This window comes from Oncorhynchus gorbuscha, linkage group LG12 (genome assembly GCF_021184085.1).
Source record: "Oncorhynchus gorbuscha isolate QuinsamMale2020 ecotype Even-year linkage group LG12, OgorEven_v1.0, whole genome shotgun sequence".
Classification (NCBI taxonomy): domain Eukaryota; kingdom Metazoa; phylum Chordata; class Actinopteri; order Salmoniformes; family Salmonidae; genus Oncorhynchus; species Oncorhynchus gorbuscha.
The window spans coordinates 83,774,171-83,793,103 of NC_060184.1; the positions used below are offsets into that span (position 1 = coordinate 83,774,171).

General features: G+C 43.2%; 1 pseudogene; it reads right to left on the reverse strand.

The window, feature by feature from the left end:
* Window positions 1–165: 165 nt before the first annotated feature.
* Window positions 166–18,282, reverse strand: LOC123991452 (annotated as a pseudogene).
* Window positions 18,283–18,933: the final 651 nt, after the last annotated feature.

Here is an 18,933-nt window from a genome sequence, read left to right on the forward strand (position 1 = left end):
TAATAATCTCATCATTTGGGTAACAACGTTTATTCAACCAGTGGGAGGTTTGTAAATGCCACCAGGAAAGTCGAAAGAGGAACTCTTCATTTAGACAATAATAAACAGCAATCTGTGGGAGAGTTGTGGTTGATATTATAAAATAAGGATCTGCTGGAGTCCAAGTCAAACCAAGATTTTTTATTTCTGAACTCAGAGAGAATAACAGAGTTACACAGCGCAGTGGAGACAGTCTGAATTACTGAAGCATTGAGTGATTAGCACATATCTTTATAGTTTCCTGTTCCTGGGAGGGACTTTAGTCATACAAGGACACAGGTGTAAATTGGTTTGCAACACAGGATGATAGTCCCAAGAACAGGAGCTTATAATAGGACAGTTTCACAAGGTTAGTCACATACTCAGTTATGTGGACACACAAACAATTAACATTTTCCATTACAGAGTCTGAACATTTTCATTTCATTAAATCATCAGTGGGCCAACAATGCAAATGTCAACAATGGAACAAATGCATCACATCCAAATATCACTTGATTATCTGTAGTGCTGGAGGAATGACACACCCAGATAAACACACACAAAGCGTTTAAAAAAGGACAGTTTAAAAGAAGGAACCTGATCTTCTTTATATTCAAACTGACAGACTCCATATTCAATTAATGTTTTCTAATAAAAACAAACAAATATATGTTTGAGTATACCCTGTACCATTTAATTACATATGGTAAAGACAGGTAAACACATTGTCAGTCAACAATATAAGACAACAGGAGCACTGTGTATGTTCTCTGATGAATTTTAAGTCAATGTGATGTGAAATATCAACATACACGCTAAGAAAAGTAATTTCTCTCTCCTGTGTGGATTCTCTAATGACGTTTAAATCACTGTTGTGAGTAATATGTTTTCCCACAGTCTGAGCTTTTCTAAGTCTTCTCCTCTGTGTGTAGTCTAATGTGTTCTTTCAGGCTTCCTAAATGGGCAAAAGCTTTGCACCCTGGGAGGAGTAGTAAGGCTTCTGCCCTGTGTGTATTCTCTCATGTTGTTTCAGGTTTCCTCTCTGTTTGAAACACTTTCCACATTGGGAGCAGTGGTAAGGCTTCTCTCCTGTGTGTATTCTCTCGTGTAGTTTCAGCTTCCCCGACTGGTTGAAACACTTTCCACATTGGGAGCAGTGGTAAGGCTTCTCTCCTGTGTGTATTCTCTCATGTTGTTTCAGGTTTCCTCTCTGGTTGAAACACTTTCCACATTGGGAGCAGTGGTAAGGCTTCTCTCCTGTGTGTATTATCTCGTGTAGTTTCAGCTCCCCCGACTGGCTGAAACACTTTCCACATTGGGAGCAGTGGTAAGGCTTCTCTCCTGTGTGTATTCTCTCGTGTCGTTTCAGCTTCCCCGACTGGTTGAAACACTTTCCACATTGGGAGCAGTGGTAAAACTCTTCTCCCAGGGAACAGTGTGTGTATTCCCTCGTGTCGGTTCAGGTTTCTTCTCTCGTTGAAACACTTTCCACATTGGGAGCAGTGGTACGGCTTCACTCCTGTGTGTATTCTCTCATGAGCTTTCAGGTGTGCTTTCTGGTGAAAACTCTTTCCACACAGGGAACAGTGGTAATGCTTCTCTCCTGTGTGTATTCTCTCATGAGCTTTCAGGTGTGCTTTCTGGTGAAAACTCTTTCCACACAGGGAACAGTGGTAATGCTTCTCTCCTGTGTGTATTCTCTCATGAGCTTTCAGGTGTGCTTTCTGGTGAAAACTCTTTCCACACTGGGAACAGTGGTAAGGCTTCTCTCCTGTGTGTATTCTCTCATGAGCTTTCAGGTGTGCTTTCTGGTTAAAACTCTTTCCACAGTGGGAGCAGTGGTGTCGTCTTGCTAGTTTGGACGTCCCTGGCTCTGGTTCCTCCGAGTCTGGCCTTTCTCCTGCCAAAGACAGTGTTATTTTTAAATAGAGACCCGAATAAAACCACATGATAAAACAACCTTGCTACGAGGGTAAATCCTAAATCAGATCTCTCAATAACCCGAGGCCAGTTTTAACTATCTTAGTGTGATTTTAAAACAAATGTAGAGATTCCTGGTAATTACTGATATGTTTACATTACTTATTCATCCTGTTTTACAAGTCAGAACACAAAAACCTAGACAGTTCTAGGACACTGAAGACACAGACGTCGCTGGATTCCAATTGAACAGGTGGTTCTAAATATATAACTTTCATAGCTGTATGATACAGAATGTGACCTACACACTTCCTTAAACATAAAATAACTAAAGAAGTAATTTTGTGTGGAAGTCCAAAACTTGTTTTTACGTCGAAGATACAAAGCACATCAGTAACATCTCCCCGTTGTTGAAAGGGTTCGGACACATTGCTGTTTAAATGGACCAATTTCTTATTTAGACATTCACAGATTTTCAATATTTTGATTATCGCTGATGTCATATTTTGGGTAAATGTTCCTAAAACTGATAGTAACAACAAAAAACTAAAATATAAACGCAACATGTAAAATGTTGGATGTTTCATGAGCATCACTGTTAGTCAACATTTATTCTTTGCCAAGATAATCCATCCACCTGACAGTGTGGCATATCAAGAAGTTGATTGAACAGCTTGGTTATTACACAGGTGCACCTTGTACTGGGGATAATAAAAGGCAACTAGAAAATGTGCAGTTTGTTCACACAATAATGCCACAGGTCTCTGAGGGAGCGGGCAATTGGCGAATAGCTCTGTTTGTTCTTCACGTTTGGCTGAGAAATCGCCCGGAAATTGCGGTCACAACTCCAAAAAAGATTCCAAATTAGCTCCATAATATCGACAAAAACATGGCAAACGTTGTTTAGAATCAATCCTCAAGGTGTTTTTCAAATATCTATTTGAAAATATATCAGTCGGGACAATTCCTTTTTCTCTAGGACCGATTGGAGTAATGGCTACCTCTGCACTTTACGCGATAATCTCTCTCGGAGCCACCATGTGACCACTTACGCAATGTGCCCCCATACGGCTATTCTTCAACAGAAATGCGTAAAACTACGTCACAATACTGTAGACACCTTGGGGAATACGTAGAAAGCTTAAGCTCGTTGATGGTACATTCAAAGCCATATAGGGAGTCATTGGAACGCAGCGCTTTCAAAACCTGGGGCACTTCCGGATTGGATTTTTCTCAGGCTTTCGCCTGCAACATCAGTTCTGTTATACTCACAGACAATATCTTTACAGTTTTGGAAATGTTAGAGTGTTTTCTATCCAAAGCTGTCAATTATATGCATATTCTAGTATCTCTTCTTGACAAAATATCCCGTTTAAAACGGGGACGTTTTTTCCCCAAAAGTGAAAATACTACCCCCTAACACCAATAGGTTTTAAGGTAATCAGAAATATTTAGGACTAACTTATTCCTTGACACCCATTCTGAAACTAACTGCATCTCTATGTTAAGTGTTGCAGTCATTTCAGTCGATGTAGTAGCTGACATGTACATTGTTGAGTCAACGCATACATAGACTGTCATTGGCATGTTGTTGGTAAAGATTGAAAAAAGTAGGTGCCAAACAGCTGCCCTGGGGAATTCCTGATTCAAACTTGATTTTGTTGTACAGGCTTCCATTAAAGAACACTCTTTGTGTTCTGTTAGACAGGTAGCTCTGGGGCAGCAGGTAGCCTAGTGGTTAGAGCGGTAGGCCAGTAACCGAAAGATTGCTGGATCGAATTCCCGAGTTGACAAGGTAAAAAACTCTGTCGTTCTGCCCCTGAACAAGGCAGTCCTAGGCCATCATTGAAAAAAATAATTTGTTCTTAACTGACTTGCCTAGTTAAATATTAGTATTATTAAATAAAGGTTACATTTTAAAAGAAAAACTCTTTATCCACAATATAGCAGGGGGTGTAAAGCCATACGTTTTTGTCAGCAGCAGACTATGATCGATAATGCCAAAAGCTGCACTGAAGTCAAACAAAACAGCCCCAACAATATTTTTATCATCAATTTCTCTCAGCCAATCAGTCATTTGCAATTGCTGTGCTTGTTGAATGAACTTCCCTGTTGAATGAACTTCCCTATAAGCTAAAAGTCTATATTTGTTTACTGTAGAATAGCATTGTATCTGGTCAAATATTTTTTTCCCAAAATTGTAAGGGTTGGTAACAGGCTGATTGGTCAAGCCAGTTTAAGCCAGTAAAGGACTTTAACTTCCCTCCAGGCCTGAGGGCACACACTTTCTAGTAGGCTTAAATTAAAGACAAGGCAAATAGGAATGGCAATATCGGCTGCTATTATCCTCAATTTTCCATCCACGTTGTCAGACACCAGTGACTTGTCATTGTAGATTTTATTTGCGCAAAATTTCATTGAAGATGCTCCACAGCTTTTTACAATCATTCTTCATGTATTTTATCTTTGTTTCATTGTGTAGTTTTTTCTTTTTATTCAGTTTAGTCAAATGATTTCTCAATTTGCAATATGTTTGCCAATCAGTTATTCAGCCAGACCTATATGCCATCTCTTTTGCCTCCCTCTTCATCATACCATTTTTAAATGTATCATCAATCCACGTGGATTTAACAGTTTTACAGTCATTTTCTTAATGGGTGCTGCTTATTAGGAACTGGGATAAGCAATTTCATAAACGTGTCATGGGCAGCATGTGGTTGCTCGTCATTACACACCACGGACCAACAAATATTGTTTCCATTGTTGGAATCGGCTAAACTTTGAACATGGAGACATTAAAGAAGTGATAGGAAGTGAAAGAGACTGGGTGTTATGTCAGAAGTTAATGGTTCTCTGAAGAAAGACAGACGGCTTCGAAATGTGTTGGGTGGACGAGAGGAGAGCAAAGTGTGAAACAGGGGAGACTAACATCTGTGGATTAGATGAAGGAGAGGTTGAGGTCAGGACAGATTCTCATCAGGGAGAAAGGTCTGGTATCCTGTTACTCTCTTTACTCTCTTCCTGTGGAACCATAAGATGTAAGGATTGGAGAGAAGGAGGAGTGTCTTAAGTGGGACATATATCTGGATGGAACAAATTTTGGGTTGTCTGAATTACAGATGTACAGAACCTTTGGGAATAATTCAACTTGGTTAAAGCTTCTCTAGTGTCCGTGAGTTATTTACTGTGAAAGAAAATAACCTAACAACATCTCAACAACATAGGATTCCCCACAAACAATTGTATGATCTCTTATATAGAACATTAGGCCCAGCCTTTTGGAACTTTGGTTTTCCTAGATATGACTACTATATTGTGATCACAACATCTGATGAATTTGGATAATGCTTTCAAACACCTTCCTGCAGCAATAGTAAAGATATGATCAAAATATGTTGATGATTCAATTTCTGTACTGTTTGTAACTACCCTGGTAGGTTGATTAATTAATTAACAGTGTCTTGAGTTTAGTTTGCCTGTTCTACAGTCTTGTAAAGATAGGGGGGGTTGACTGGGACAGGCAATGTACCATCCATAATGTTTTATGGAAACGTTTTTGTAAAACAAGCACCTTATATCAGGTCATCTTGAAACTTTCCCTCTAAAGGTAACTTTCATCAAGGTTTTATATGCTCTATTGGTTTCTCTCTTTTCATTGGCAGAATCCTTTTTCAGTGTTATGATATTCATAACATCCATATACACCAGTCTATCTCCCTGTCAACTAACAGAACTCTGCTGGTTGTCCTGGTAACAGATACCGGTGGGCAGATTGTATTTTATTTGTTCAAACTGAACTACAGCACTTACTTTGATGTGTCAAATCTGATCCTTTCCTCTCTTCTGCTCCTCCCAAAGTTCCACTCAGCCCCGTTGTTTTCCTGCAGTCCACCAGCAGCACAGACAACCTCTTCCTACCCAGCAGTAAGGTGCTACCGGGAGAGGCACGACACGAGGACTCGGGGAGTGAGGAAGGGCTAGCGTTGTCCTGGTAACCATAAAGAGGGGACACACAGACATGTCATTATGGATGTTGATGTCACTGTTGACATAAAGTGCTTTACAGAAACCCAGCCCAGACCCAGACTCAGATAGAGCAAGCTGTATGCTAAACCAGATCAAGCTGTACCATCTGGTGTTCTGATCTGGAGAGACTCTTCACTGCCTCGTCAGCATCAGGATGTTGTTGAGGCTCCCCAGAGGATCCACCATAGTCATGTCTGTCTCCTGTGTGAATGAGAACATCAAACAGATGGTAAACTGATGACCATCTATTGCAATCATAGAGTCTTACAAGAGGCATGCATATGTCTAAAATGGCCACTTTCATCATGATTTCCTAAAACAGTGTTTGTGATGCAAATGTAAAAGGGTCGTTCCACGAAATGGGTGGCTTTTGCGTCCCTTTGTTATTTTAAGTAGAAAATATTCACCAATATTTAATTTTAAAAGCCTGTTATATTAGATGAGGGGAACTTTAATATAGACCACATGGAGAATTCAATACATCGAATTGAAAAGTCCCTAAAATATATGAACCAATGGCAGATTGACCCTTTAACAATTCCTACAGTACTGAACAACATATTCAAGTGTAGAACTTCAGTAGAATGCCACTTAACAACCACACATTAGTTCAACAACGGCATAGTTTGTGTCCCTGTTGAAGTCAGTACTCACTGGTGTTAATCTGATATTCTGTCTCCGCTTTCACTCCAAAAACATCTTCCTTCTTCACCTTTATTGAGATAGCATCCTCTTCCTCTCTAAACGGTTCTTTCTCTTCTATCACTATAATAGCCTCCTCTTCCTCCTTTTTCATTCTGAAAGATTCTTAAGGCGTAAGACATAAGGCGGCTATTGCTCAAAACATACTTCTGCATTTAACACAAACACATTCTGTCCTCAGCAGAATCGAAACCGCTTAAGCAACTATAGAATACCAAGCTCATCTGTCTGACTTAAGTTATCACATGCGTCCCTGTCAAAACAGGAAGCGCCCTCGCCTGAAACACCAACTGTCAGTTCCAGTTCCTCTTATCTCACGATCCCCTGACACACAAACATCTTCTTGCATAAGCACACACACACACTCCACTCCCCTTTCAACTGGGCAGGAGCCAGGATCGGACGACTTCACGGGGCACCAATGAGGCTCCTGCACAGGCTCGGTCAGGACCCGCCTCCAACCTTCACCAACCAGTCAGAAGACAGAACTACAAGAATCAACCTACGTCATTCTATGTACAAAATCCGCTGCACACTGTTTAGGGACCCTTTTCAGCTGACTCCTTCCGAGCCATATGATTAGGTCTGTGCACGCTTAGATTACAGGACAAGATATCTTTTACTTTAATGAACTGCCTTTTTGCTATACTTGATTCCACTCAGTCCAGCGTCTTGATTTGGTCTCTCTCTCTGGTAGTTATTCATCAACAGTTCTTTCTCTTCTTTCACTATAACAGCCGCCTCTTCCTCCTTTTTCATTCTGAAAGATTCTTTCTCCAAACAGCCGACACCCTCTTCATTAGCAAGGGAGGAGTAGTTTAGTGAGCTCATGGTCAGGGATGTTAGCTAGCTAGCATTAGCGTCTAGCCTAGTGCTAGGCTCAGTATCAATCTTTAACACGTTTGCAAATTGAACCAGTTGATATGTCAACCGAAACTCGTTTAAAACACTGAGATTAGATCATGTACATTAACATGGTCTAAAACGTCAATATTTCAGTTTTATGTTGGCTAGCAAGCTACCGCCGTGGTTGAAAGAGTTGACGCCTTGTTGTTCCTGAAGAAGCGTCCCGTCCAGTCCATTATACGTCACGGAAGAAGAGTCAACTGAAAGACGCTCATCGCCATCTGCTGGCTGGAGTGGGTAACGCAGTTTGGAAACAATACTTACTACACTTTTTGTATTGGAAAGAACGGCATAATTATTTAATAATAAGCTGATACATTTTCTCTTCCAAATAATACGTAACAGCTGCTCTATCTACATGTGACCATACTATTCCCTTAAAGCCACGCTCTATAAGATACAAATCATTCTGTAAACAACAGAACAAATGCATCACATGCGAATAGCACTTGTTTATCTGTAGTGCAATACACTGGGTAGACAAAACAGAATAGCTGCTCCTCTTCCATGACTTAGAAAGACTAGGTGAATCCAGGCTAAAGCTATGATCCCTTACTGATGTCACCAATTAAATCCACTTCAATCTGTGTAGATGAAGGGGGGAGACAGGTTAAATAAGGATTTTTAAGCCTTGAGACATGGATGTGCATGTGTGCCATTTAGAGAGTTAATGGGGAAGACAACATATTTAAGTGACTTTGCACGGGGTATGGTAGTAGGTGCCAGGTGCACCGGTTTGTGTCAAGAACTGCAACGCTGCTGGGTTTTTCAGCTCAACAGTTTCCCATGTGTACCAAGAGTGGTCCACCACCCAAACAGTGGAGGTGTGTGCCGTTTAAGATGAGGCAGGACGATTTGTTTTTTCATGAGCATGGCCTTAATTCTATTACAGCATATTGGACGACTGTCATTCATATTTCACTCACCCTGTTCAATGTAACAGCAATAGGTTTAGGCTACTACATGATACTCTAATTGTCCCTATATCCATCATGAGGTAGCAACCTAGCCTATGAATGAAAGTTTAGAATGTAGGTTCACACAGGTCGAGAGAACATTTTGCGATGACAGACAGTGACACATAGACAGACAGTGACACATTCAATACTGCCTTGCACACTCTCGCCTGCATCTAGCTGAAGTAGAGATATCACTGGACAAATTCAGGTATGTTTATCCCCGTTTTGTTCCATTTAAACGTTTGTCAACAGAATCGGCGGAATGAATACACCCCTGATCATGCATAAACACAGTTCACTTTCATTACAGACACGTTGTATTCCTTCTTGCATCTATGTGCTCTCCTCTTATCACCTTCTCCCTTTGTTTCTGTACTTCAATGCACAACACATCAGCTGTATGTGACCAGGAGAAAAAACCTTTCCAAGCCAAACCATTTCATAACTGCTACACACAGCTTGCATTGTTGTCAACATATTAGCTAAAATAACATCATAGTCAACAGAGCTAATAGAACTAACTTGTTAGTAAACCTGCTACAATCATGCAGTAACGTTACAGTGTACAGTCAGTAAGCAGTTTAGCACCTACCTTGGCGGATCCCAGTGGCAATAAATTAGTAAAACCAAAAGCTTGCCTTGACTTGGAAGAGTTCCAGTGTTGTGTTGGATAGTCATAGCCAGCTAGCTAACATAACATCCCTTTGTTTGAGCCAAGTGTTTGAGTAGACTAAACTAGATAGATGCATTTGCTAGCTAAGTAAGTGAAACTGAAAGTGGAAAATAAATGACGAAATATCTCTCTCGCTTCTCCTTCCTTCGCCCCGATGAATTGAGGCTGTTCTGAGGGGAAAAGGGGAGGGTCCAACTCCATATTAGGAAGGTGTTCCAGATGTTTGGTATAATCAGTGGATCATCATACTTAATGTGGAGGCTATATTAGGGGTACCAGTACAGAGTCAATGTTTTTTCTATATACAGGAGGTAATCAATGTGGATACAGAAGATACAGTGCAGAGTTAATGTGGAGGCTATATACAGGAGGTACCAGTACAGAGTCAATGTGGAGGCTAATATACAGGAGATATACAGAGTCAGTACAGGAGGTACCAGTACAGAGTCAGAGGCTTATTACCAGTACAGAGTCAATGAGGCTATATACAGGAGGGTACAGAGTCAATGTATATACAGGAGGTACCAGTACAGAGTTAATGGGATCATGGGGGTACCAGTACAGAGTCAAGAGCTATATACAGGAGGTACCAGTGCAGAGTTAATGTGGAGGCTATATACAGGAGGGTGCGTTGGGATCTCCCAAGTACAGAGTCAATGTGGAGGCTATATACAGGGGGTGGTCATTCTCTCTTTCTCCCCTTACCCATCTGTCCCAAGTATCCCCTTACCCATCTGCTATCTCCTTTGAATTCCATGCTGTCACAGTTACTAGCCCTTTCAAGCTTAACATCCTTATCATTTATCGCCCTCCAGGTTCCCTCGGAGAGTTCATCAATGAGCTTGATGCCTTGATAAGCTCCTTTCCTGAGGACGGCTCACCTCTCACAGTTCTGGGCACTTTAACCTCCCCACGTCTACCTTTGACTCTTTCCTCTCTGCCTCCTTCTTTCCACTCCTCTCCTCTTTTGACCTCACCCTCTCACCTTCCCCCCACTCACAAGGCAGGCAATACGCTCGACCTCATCTTTACTAGATGCTGTTCTTCCACTAACCTCACTGCAACTCCCCTCCAAGTCTCCGACCACTGCCTTGTATCCTTTTCCCTCTCGCTCTCATCCAACACCTCCCACACTGCCCCTACTCGGATGGTATCGCGCCGTCCCAACCTTCGCTCTCTCTCCCCCGCTACTCTCTCCTCTTCCATCCTATCATCTCTTCCCTCCGCTCAAACCTTCTCCCACCTATCTCCTGATTCTGCCTCCTCAACCCTCCTCTCCTCCCTCTCTGCATCCCTTGACTCTCTATGTCCCCTATCCTCCAGGCCGGCTCGGTCCTCCCTCCCCGCTCCGTGGCTCGATGACTCATTGCGAGCTCACAGAACAGGGCTCCGGGCAGCTGAGCGGAAATGGAGGAAAACAGGCCTCCAGTGCGGACCTGGCATCCTTTCACTCCCTCCTCTCTACATTTTCCTCCTCTGTCTCTGCTGCTAAAGCCACTTTCTACCACGCTAAATTCCAAGCATCTGCCTCTAACCCTAGGAAGCTCTTTGCCACCTTCTCCTCCCTCCTGAATCCTCCGCCACCTCCCCCCCCCTCCTCTCTGCAGATGACTTCGTCAACCATTTTGAAAAGAAGGTCGACGACATCCGATCCTCGTTTGCTAAGTCAAACGACACCGCTGGTTCTGCTCACACTGCCCTACCCTGTGCTCTGACCTCTTTCTCCCCTCTCTCCAGATGAAATCTCGCGTCTTGTGACGGCCGGCCGCCCAACAACCTGCCCGCTTGACCCTATCCCCTCCTCTCTTCTCCAGACCATTTCCGGAGACCTTCTCCCTTACCTCACCTCGCTCATCAACTCATCCCTGACCGTTGCTATATACGGGGGTTCCGTCTTCAAGAGAATGAGAGTTGCACCCCTTCTGAAAAAACCTACACTCGATCCCTCCGATGTCAACAATTACAGACCAGTATCCCTTCTTTCTTTTCTCTCCAAAACTCTTGAACGTGCCGTCCTTGGCCAGCTCTCCCGTATCTCTCTCTGAATGACCTTCTTGATCCAAATCAGTCAGGTTTCAAGACTAGTCATTCAACTGAGACTGCTCTCCTCTGTATCACGGAGGCGCTCCGCACTGCTAAAGCTAACTCTCTCTCCTCTGCTCTCATCCTTCTAGATCTATCGGCTGCTTCGATACTGTGAACCATCAGATCCTCCTCTCCACCCTCTCCGAGTTGGGCATCTCAGTACGGACGTTAATGTTGAGGCCTACCTGACAGGTCGCTCCTACCAGGTGGCGTGGCGAGAATCTGTCTCCTCACCACGCGCTCTCACCACTGGTGTCCCCCATGTGGGCTCTGTTCTTGGCCCTCTCCTATTCTCGCTATACACCAAGTCACTTGGCTCTGTCATAACCTCACATGGTCTCTCTTATCATTGCTATGCAGACGACCACACATTAATCTTCTCCTTTCCCCCTTCTGATGACCAGGTGGCGACCATCAGAGCATGTCTGGCAGACATATCAGTGTGGATGACGGATCACCACCTCAAGTGAACCTCGGCAAGACGGAGCTGCTCTTCCTCCCGGGGAAGGACTGCCCGTTCCATGATCTCGCCATCACGGTCGACAACTCCATTGTGTCCTCCTGGAGCGCCAAGAACCTTGGCGTGATCCTGGACAACACCCTGTCGTTCTCAACTAACATCAAGGCGGTGGCCCGTTCCTGTAGGTTCATGCTCTACAACATCCGTACAGAGTTAATGTGGACCCTGCCTCACACAGGAAGCGGCGCAGGTCCTAATCCAGGCACTTGTCATCTCCCGTCTGGATTACTGCAAGGCTGTTGGCTGGGCTCCCTGCCTGTGCCATTAAACCCCTTCAACTCATCCAGAACGCCGCAGCCCGTCTGGTGTTCAACCTTCCCAAGTTCTCTCAATGTGGAGGCTCCTCCGTTCTCTCCACTGGCTTCCAGTTGAAGCTCGCATCCGCTACAAGACCATGGTGCTTGCCTACGGAGCTGTGAGGGGAACGTCAGTACCTCCAGGCTCTGATCAGGCCCTACACCCAAACAAGGGCACTGCGTATCCACCTCTGGCCTGCTCGCTCCCTACCACTGAGGAAGTACAGCTCCCGCTCAGCCCAGTCAAAACTGTTCGCTGCCCTGGCCCCCAATGTGGAACAAACTCCCTCACGACGCCAGGACAGCGGAGTCAATCACCACCTTCCGGAGACACCTGAAACCCCACCTCTTTAAGGAATACCAGGATAGGTTAATGTGGATCCTCTCACCCCACCCCCTAAGTTTTAGATGCACTATTGTTAAGTGACTGTCCCACTGGATGTCATAAGGTGAATGCACCAATTTGTAAGTCGCTCTGGATAAGAGCGTCTGCTAAATGACTTAAATGTAATGTAAATGTAGGTACCAGTACAGAGTCAATGTGGAGGCTATATACAGGAGGTACCAGTACAGAGTCAATGTGGAGGCTATATACAGGACCAGTACAGAGTTAATGTGGAGGCTATATACAGGGGTACCAGTACAGAGTCAATGTGGAGGCTATATACAGGAGGTACCAGTACAGAGTCAATGTGGAGGCTATATACAGGAGGTACCAGTACAGAGTTAATGTGGAGGCTATATACAGGAGGTACCAGTACAGAGTTAATGTGGAGGCTATATACAGGGGGTACCAGTACAGAGTCAATGTGGAGGCTATATACATGAGGTACCAGTACAGAGTTAATGTGGAGGCTATATACAGGGGTACCAGTACAGAGTTAATGTGGAGGCTATATACAGGGGTACCAGTACAGAGTCAATATGTGGAGGCTATATACAGGGGTACCAGTACAGAGTCAATGTGGAGGCTATATACAGGAGGTACCAGTACAGAGTCAATGTGGAGGCTATATACAGGAGGTACCAGTACAGAGTCAATGTGGAGGCTATATACAGGGGGTACCAGTACAGAGTCAATGTGGAGGCTATATACAGGGGTACCAGTACAGAGTCAATGTGGAGGCTATATACAGGGGTACCAGTACAGAGTCAATGTGGAGGCTATATACAGGAGGTACCAGTACAGAGTTAATGTGGAGGCTATATACAGGAGGTACCAGTACAGAGTTAATGTGGAGGCTATATACAGGAGGTACCAGTGTGGAGGCTATATACAGGAGGTACCAGTACAGAGTTAATGTGGAGGCTATATACAGGGGGTACCAGTACAGAGTCAATGTGGAGGCTATATACAGTACAGAGTCAATGTACCAGTACAGAGTTAATGTGGAGGCTATATACAGGGGGTATACAGGAGGTACCAGTACAGAGTCAATGTGGAGGCTATATACAGGAGGTACCAGTACAGAGTTAATGTGGAGGCTATATACAGGAGGTACCAGTACAGAGTTAATGTGGAGGCTATATACAGGAGTTAATGTGGAGGCTACCAGTACAGAGTCAATGTGGAGGCTATATACAGGAGGTACCAGTACAGAGTCAATGTGGAGGCTATATACAGGAGGTACCAGTACAGAGTCAATGTGGAGGCTATATACAGGAGGTACCAGTACAGAGTCAATGTGGAGGCTATATACAGGGGGTACCAGTACAGAGTTAATGTGGAGGCTATATACAGGGGGTACCAGTACAGAGTCAATGTGGAGACTATATACATGAGGTACCAGTACAGAGTCAATGTGGAGGCTATATACAGGGGGTACCAGTACAGAGTCAATGTGGAGGCTATATACAGGGGGTACCAGTACAGAGTTAATGTGGAGGCTATATACAGGAGGTACCAGTACAGAGTTAATGTGGAGGCTATATACAGGAGATACCAGTACAGAGTCAATGTGGAGGCTATATACAGGAGATACCAGTACAGAGTCAATGTGGAGGCTATATACAGGGGGTACCAGTACAGAGTCAATGTGGAGGCTATATACAGGGGGTACCAGTACAGAGTCAATGTGGAGGCTATATACAGGAGGTACCAGTACAGAGTCAATATGGAGGCTATATACATGAGGTACCAGTACAGAGTCAATGTGGAGGCTATATACATGAGGTACCAGTACAGAGTCAATGTGGAGGCTATATACATGAGGTACCAGTACAGAGTCAATATGGAGGCTATATACATGAGGTACCAGTACAGAGTCTATGTGGAGGCTATATACATGAGGTACCAGTACAGAGTCAATATGGAGGCTATATACATGAGGTACCAGTACAGAGTCTACGTGGAGGCTATATACAGGGGGTACCAGTACAGAGTCAATGTGGAGGCTATATACAGGGGGTACCAGTACAGAGTCTATGTGGAGGCTATATACAGGAGGTACCAGTACAGAGTCAATGTGGAGGCTATAGCTCTGATAGGTTGGAGGACATCCAGCCAACTTGACACAATTGTGGGAAGCATTGGAGTCAACATGGGCCAGCATCCCTGCGGAAAGCTTTAGACACCTTGTAGAGTCCATGCCCCATTCAATTGAGGCTATTCTGAGGGAGAAAGGGGGGGGTCCAACTCCATCTTAGGAAGGTGTTCGAAATGTTTGGTATAATCAGTGGATACATTGCCATTTAGCAGACACTTTTATCCGAAGGGATTTGCAGTCATGTTTGCAAACACTTAACATATGGATGGTCCCAGGAATCAAACCCACTACCCTGGTTTAACAAGCACTATACTCCACCAACTGAGCTACAGGACCACAAGGAATGATCAAGGAATGACGCAGATAAACACGCACAGCCTGAGTTTCAAAAATATAATTGAATCAAAGACCGTAACATTGAAACTGACATACTTCATATTAGACGCAGACCGATTCATCTGACTGGCCGATCTCAGGTTTGGTATTTTTGGGCACCATTTTGCAGATTTTTTTTTACACCTTTATTGAATCTTTATTTAACTCGGCAAGTCAGTTAAGAACGCATTCTTATTTTCAATGACGGCCTTGGAACGGTGGGTTAACTGCCTTGTCCAGGGGCAGAATGCTAGATTTTCACATTGTCAGCTCGGGGGATTCTGCCTTGCAACCTTACAGTTAACTTGTCCAACGCTCTAACCACCTACCTCTCATTACACTCCACGAGGAGCCTGCCTGTTACGCGAATGCAGTAGAAGCCAAGTTAACACCATCCAGTCCCAGCCTTCAGCTCCATTCAACCCCTCCCATCTGTCTCTAAACAACATCCAGTCCCTTCAGCTCCATTCAACCCCTCCCATCTGTCTCTAAACACCATCCAGTCCCTTCAGCTCCATTCAACCCCTCCCATCTCTTAACACCATCCAGTCCCTTCAGCTCCATTCAACCCCTCCCATCTGTCTCTAAACACCATCCAGTCCCAGCCTTCAGCTCCATTCAACCCCTCCCATCTGTCTCTAAACACCATCCAGTCCCTTCAGCTCCATTCAACCCCTCCCATCTGTCTCTCAACACCATCCAGTCCCAGCCTTCAGCTCCATTCAACCCCTCCCTTCTGTCTCTAAACACCATCCAGTCCCTTCAGCTCCATTCAACCCCTCCCATCTCTTAACACCATCCAGTCCCTTCAGCTCCATTCAACCCCTCCCATCTGTCTCTTAACACCATCCAGTCCCTTCAGCTCCATTCAACCCATCCCATCTGTCTCTTAACATCCATATGGGATTTATATTTGCCATATATATTTTAACTGTGCTGTGATGCTTCACAAAAGTACTAAACTTTTCGATTCTCATAGTTTCTACAGATTGTAAATTAAAGATAAACATTTTTGTTAAAATAATTATAATATTATTGATTGATTGAATAGGACTTTTCAAATCACCCAGTATTGCCATCTGCAGCGTTAGTTCTAGGTAAATGTTGCAATTCTTCAGCGATTCCTGGACCTGTGACCAACAACGAGCTACATATGGACAGTACCAAAATAAATGATCTAATGACTGCCTTCTCAGCAAAATCTGCAGAGCTGGGAAGATTGTATCCCCATATATAACATTATATTGGTTGCAAGAATTTTGTATAATAATTGAAGCTTTGAATCCGGCGTCATTTTGCGTGTCAATTCATAAACCATGTGCCATGGAATCAGTACAATGAAAATCTCTTGCCAACTATTTTGACATTTATTTGGCACAGCTGTCAGTTGTTTGGTCCTTAAATGGAACTGGTAAACATTTCTAATTATCACAATTTGGTCCTTAATGCAGGGCCTTGTTCCTGTTCTACAGTCTAGTAAAGAGAGGGGGGTTGACTGGGACAGGCAATGTAATGTAACATCCATCATGTTTTATGGAAAAGGGTTTTGTAAAACATGCACCTTACATCAGATCATCTTGAAACTTTCTCTCTAAATCTAACTTTCATTAAGGTTTTATATGGTCTATTGGTTTCTCTCTAAAGCTAACTTTCATCAAGGTTTTATATGGTCTATTGGTTTCTCTCTAAAACAAACTTACATCAAGGTTTTACATGTCAACTAACAGAACTGTCTACTGTGGTGGAAATATACCAGTCTATCTTCCTGTCAACAAACAGAACTCTGCTTGTTGTCCTGGTAACAGATTCCAGTGGGCAGATCTATTTCATTTGTTCAAACTAAATTACAGCACTTACTTTGATGTGTCAAATCTGATCCTTTCTTCTCTTCTCCTCCTCTCACAGTTCCACTCAGCCCTGTTGTTTTCCTGCAGTCCACCAGCAGCACAGACAACCTCTTCCTACCCAGCAGTAAGGTGCTACCGGGAGAGGCACGACACAGGGACTCCGGGAGGGAGGAAGGGCTAGCGTTGTCCTGGTAACCATAAAGAGGGGACACAGACACATATCATTATGGATGCTGATGTCACTGTTGTCATAAAGTGCCTTACAGAAACCCAGACCCAGATAGAGCAAGCTGTATGCTAGACCAGACCAAGCTGTACCATCTGGTGGTCTGATCTGGAGAGACTCTTCTCTGCCTCGTCAGCATCAGGATGTTGTTGAGGCTCCCCAGAGGATCCACAATAGTCATGTCTCTCTCCTGTTTGAACGAGAACATCAAACAGGTGGTGAACTTATTACCATCATCAATTATTACTGTCTATTACAGTAATATAGTCTTATCAGAGGCATTAATATCTCTAAATTAATTGCGTGCCTTTTGTGTCCCTTTGATATTTTAAGTATAAATTATGCTCCATTGTTACATTTTAAAAGCCTGTTATATATAATTAAATCTCATTTAAAAGTCCCAAAAATATATGTAGCAATGGCAGATTGACCCTTTAACAATTTAATAGTACTGAACATCATATTGAAGTGAAGAACTTCAGTAGAATGCCCCTTAAAAACCACACATTAGTTCAACAACTGCATAGTCTGTGCCCCTGTTTTTAGGACAGTACTCACTGGTGTTAATCTGATATTCTGTCTCCTCCTCTTTCACTCCCAAAACGTCTTCCTCCTTCACCTTTACTGAGATAGAACCTTTTAGAGAGGAAGAGGATGTTTTCTCTTCTTTCCCTATAACAGCCTCCTCTTCCATTCTGAAAGGTTGTTTCTCTCCTTTCACTGTAATATCCTCCTCTTCGTCTTTCACGACAATGTACAGGGGCAGAGCTTCTTTCTCTCCTTTCACTGTAATATCCTCCTCTTCGTCTTTCACGACAATGTTCAGCGCCAGAGCTTCTTTCTCCGGACAGCAGACATCCACTTCTTTAGCAGGGGATGAGTAGTTTAATGAGCTCATGGTCAGGGATGTTAGCTAGCTAGTTAGCATTAGCGACTAGCCTAGTGCTCGGCTCAGTATCAATCTTTAACAAATTTGCAAATTGAACAAGCAAATTAGGTTCAAGTTAACGTCAAATGAAATTTGTTTTAAACACTGCGATTAGCTAATGCACATTAACATGGCCTAAAAGGTCAATCTTTCAGTTTTATGTTGTCTAGCAAGCTATCGGGGTGGTTAAAAGAGTTGGCGCTTTGTTGTTCCTGAAGAAGCGTCCGTCCAGTCCATTATACGTCACACAAGAAGAGTCAACTGAAAGACGCTCATCGCCATCTGCTGACTGGAGTGGGTAACGCAGTTTGGAAACAATAGTTACTACACTTTTTGTATTGGAAAGAACGTCATAATTATTTAACAATAAGCTGATATATTTTCTCTTACGTCTTACAACTACTACTTTCCTGTACACAGACGTAAAAGCGTAATATGACTATGTAGATGATGCATAAATACTTCTATGAATAGATAGTGTGTTTATACACATTTTCTCTGTTCATTTTTCACAATCGTTTTTGTCTAGATGTGACCATACTCTTCCCTTAAAGCCATGCTCTATAAGATACAAGTAATCCTGTAAACAATAGAGCAAATGCATCACATGGAAATAGCACTTGAATATCTGTCCTGCTATACACTGAGTATACAAAACATTAAGAACACCTGCTCCTTCCATGACATAGACTGACCAGGTGAATCCAGGTGAAAGCTATGATCCCTTACTGATGTCACTAGTTAAATTCACTTCAATCCGTGTAGATGAAGGGAGGAGGCCGGTTAAAGAAGGATTGTTAAGCCTTGAGACAAATGAGACATGGATTGTGTCTGAGTACCATTCAGAGGGTGAATTGGGAAGACTAAATATTTAAGTGCCTTTGAACGGGGTATGGTAGTAGGTTCCAGGCGCACCGATTTGTGATTTGTTTTTCCAACTCAACAGTTTCCCATGTGTACCAA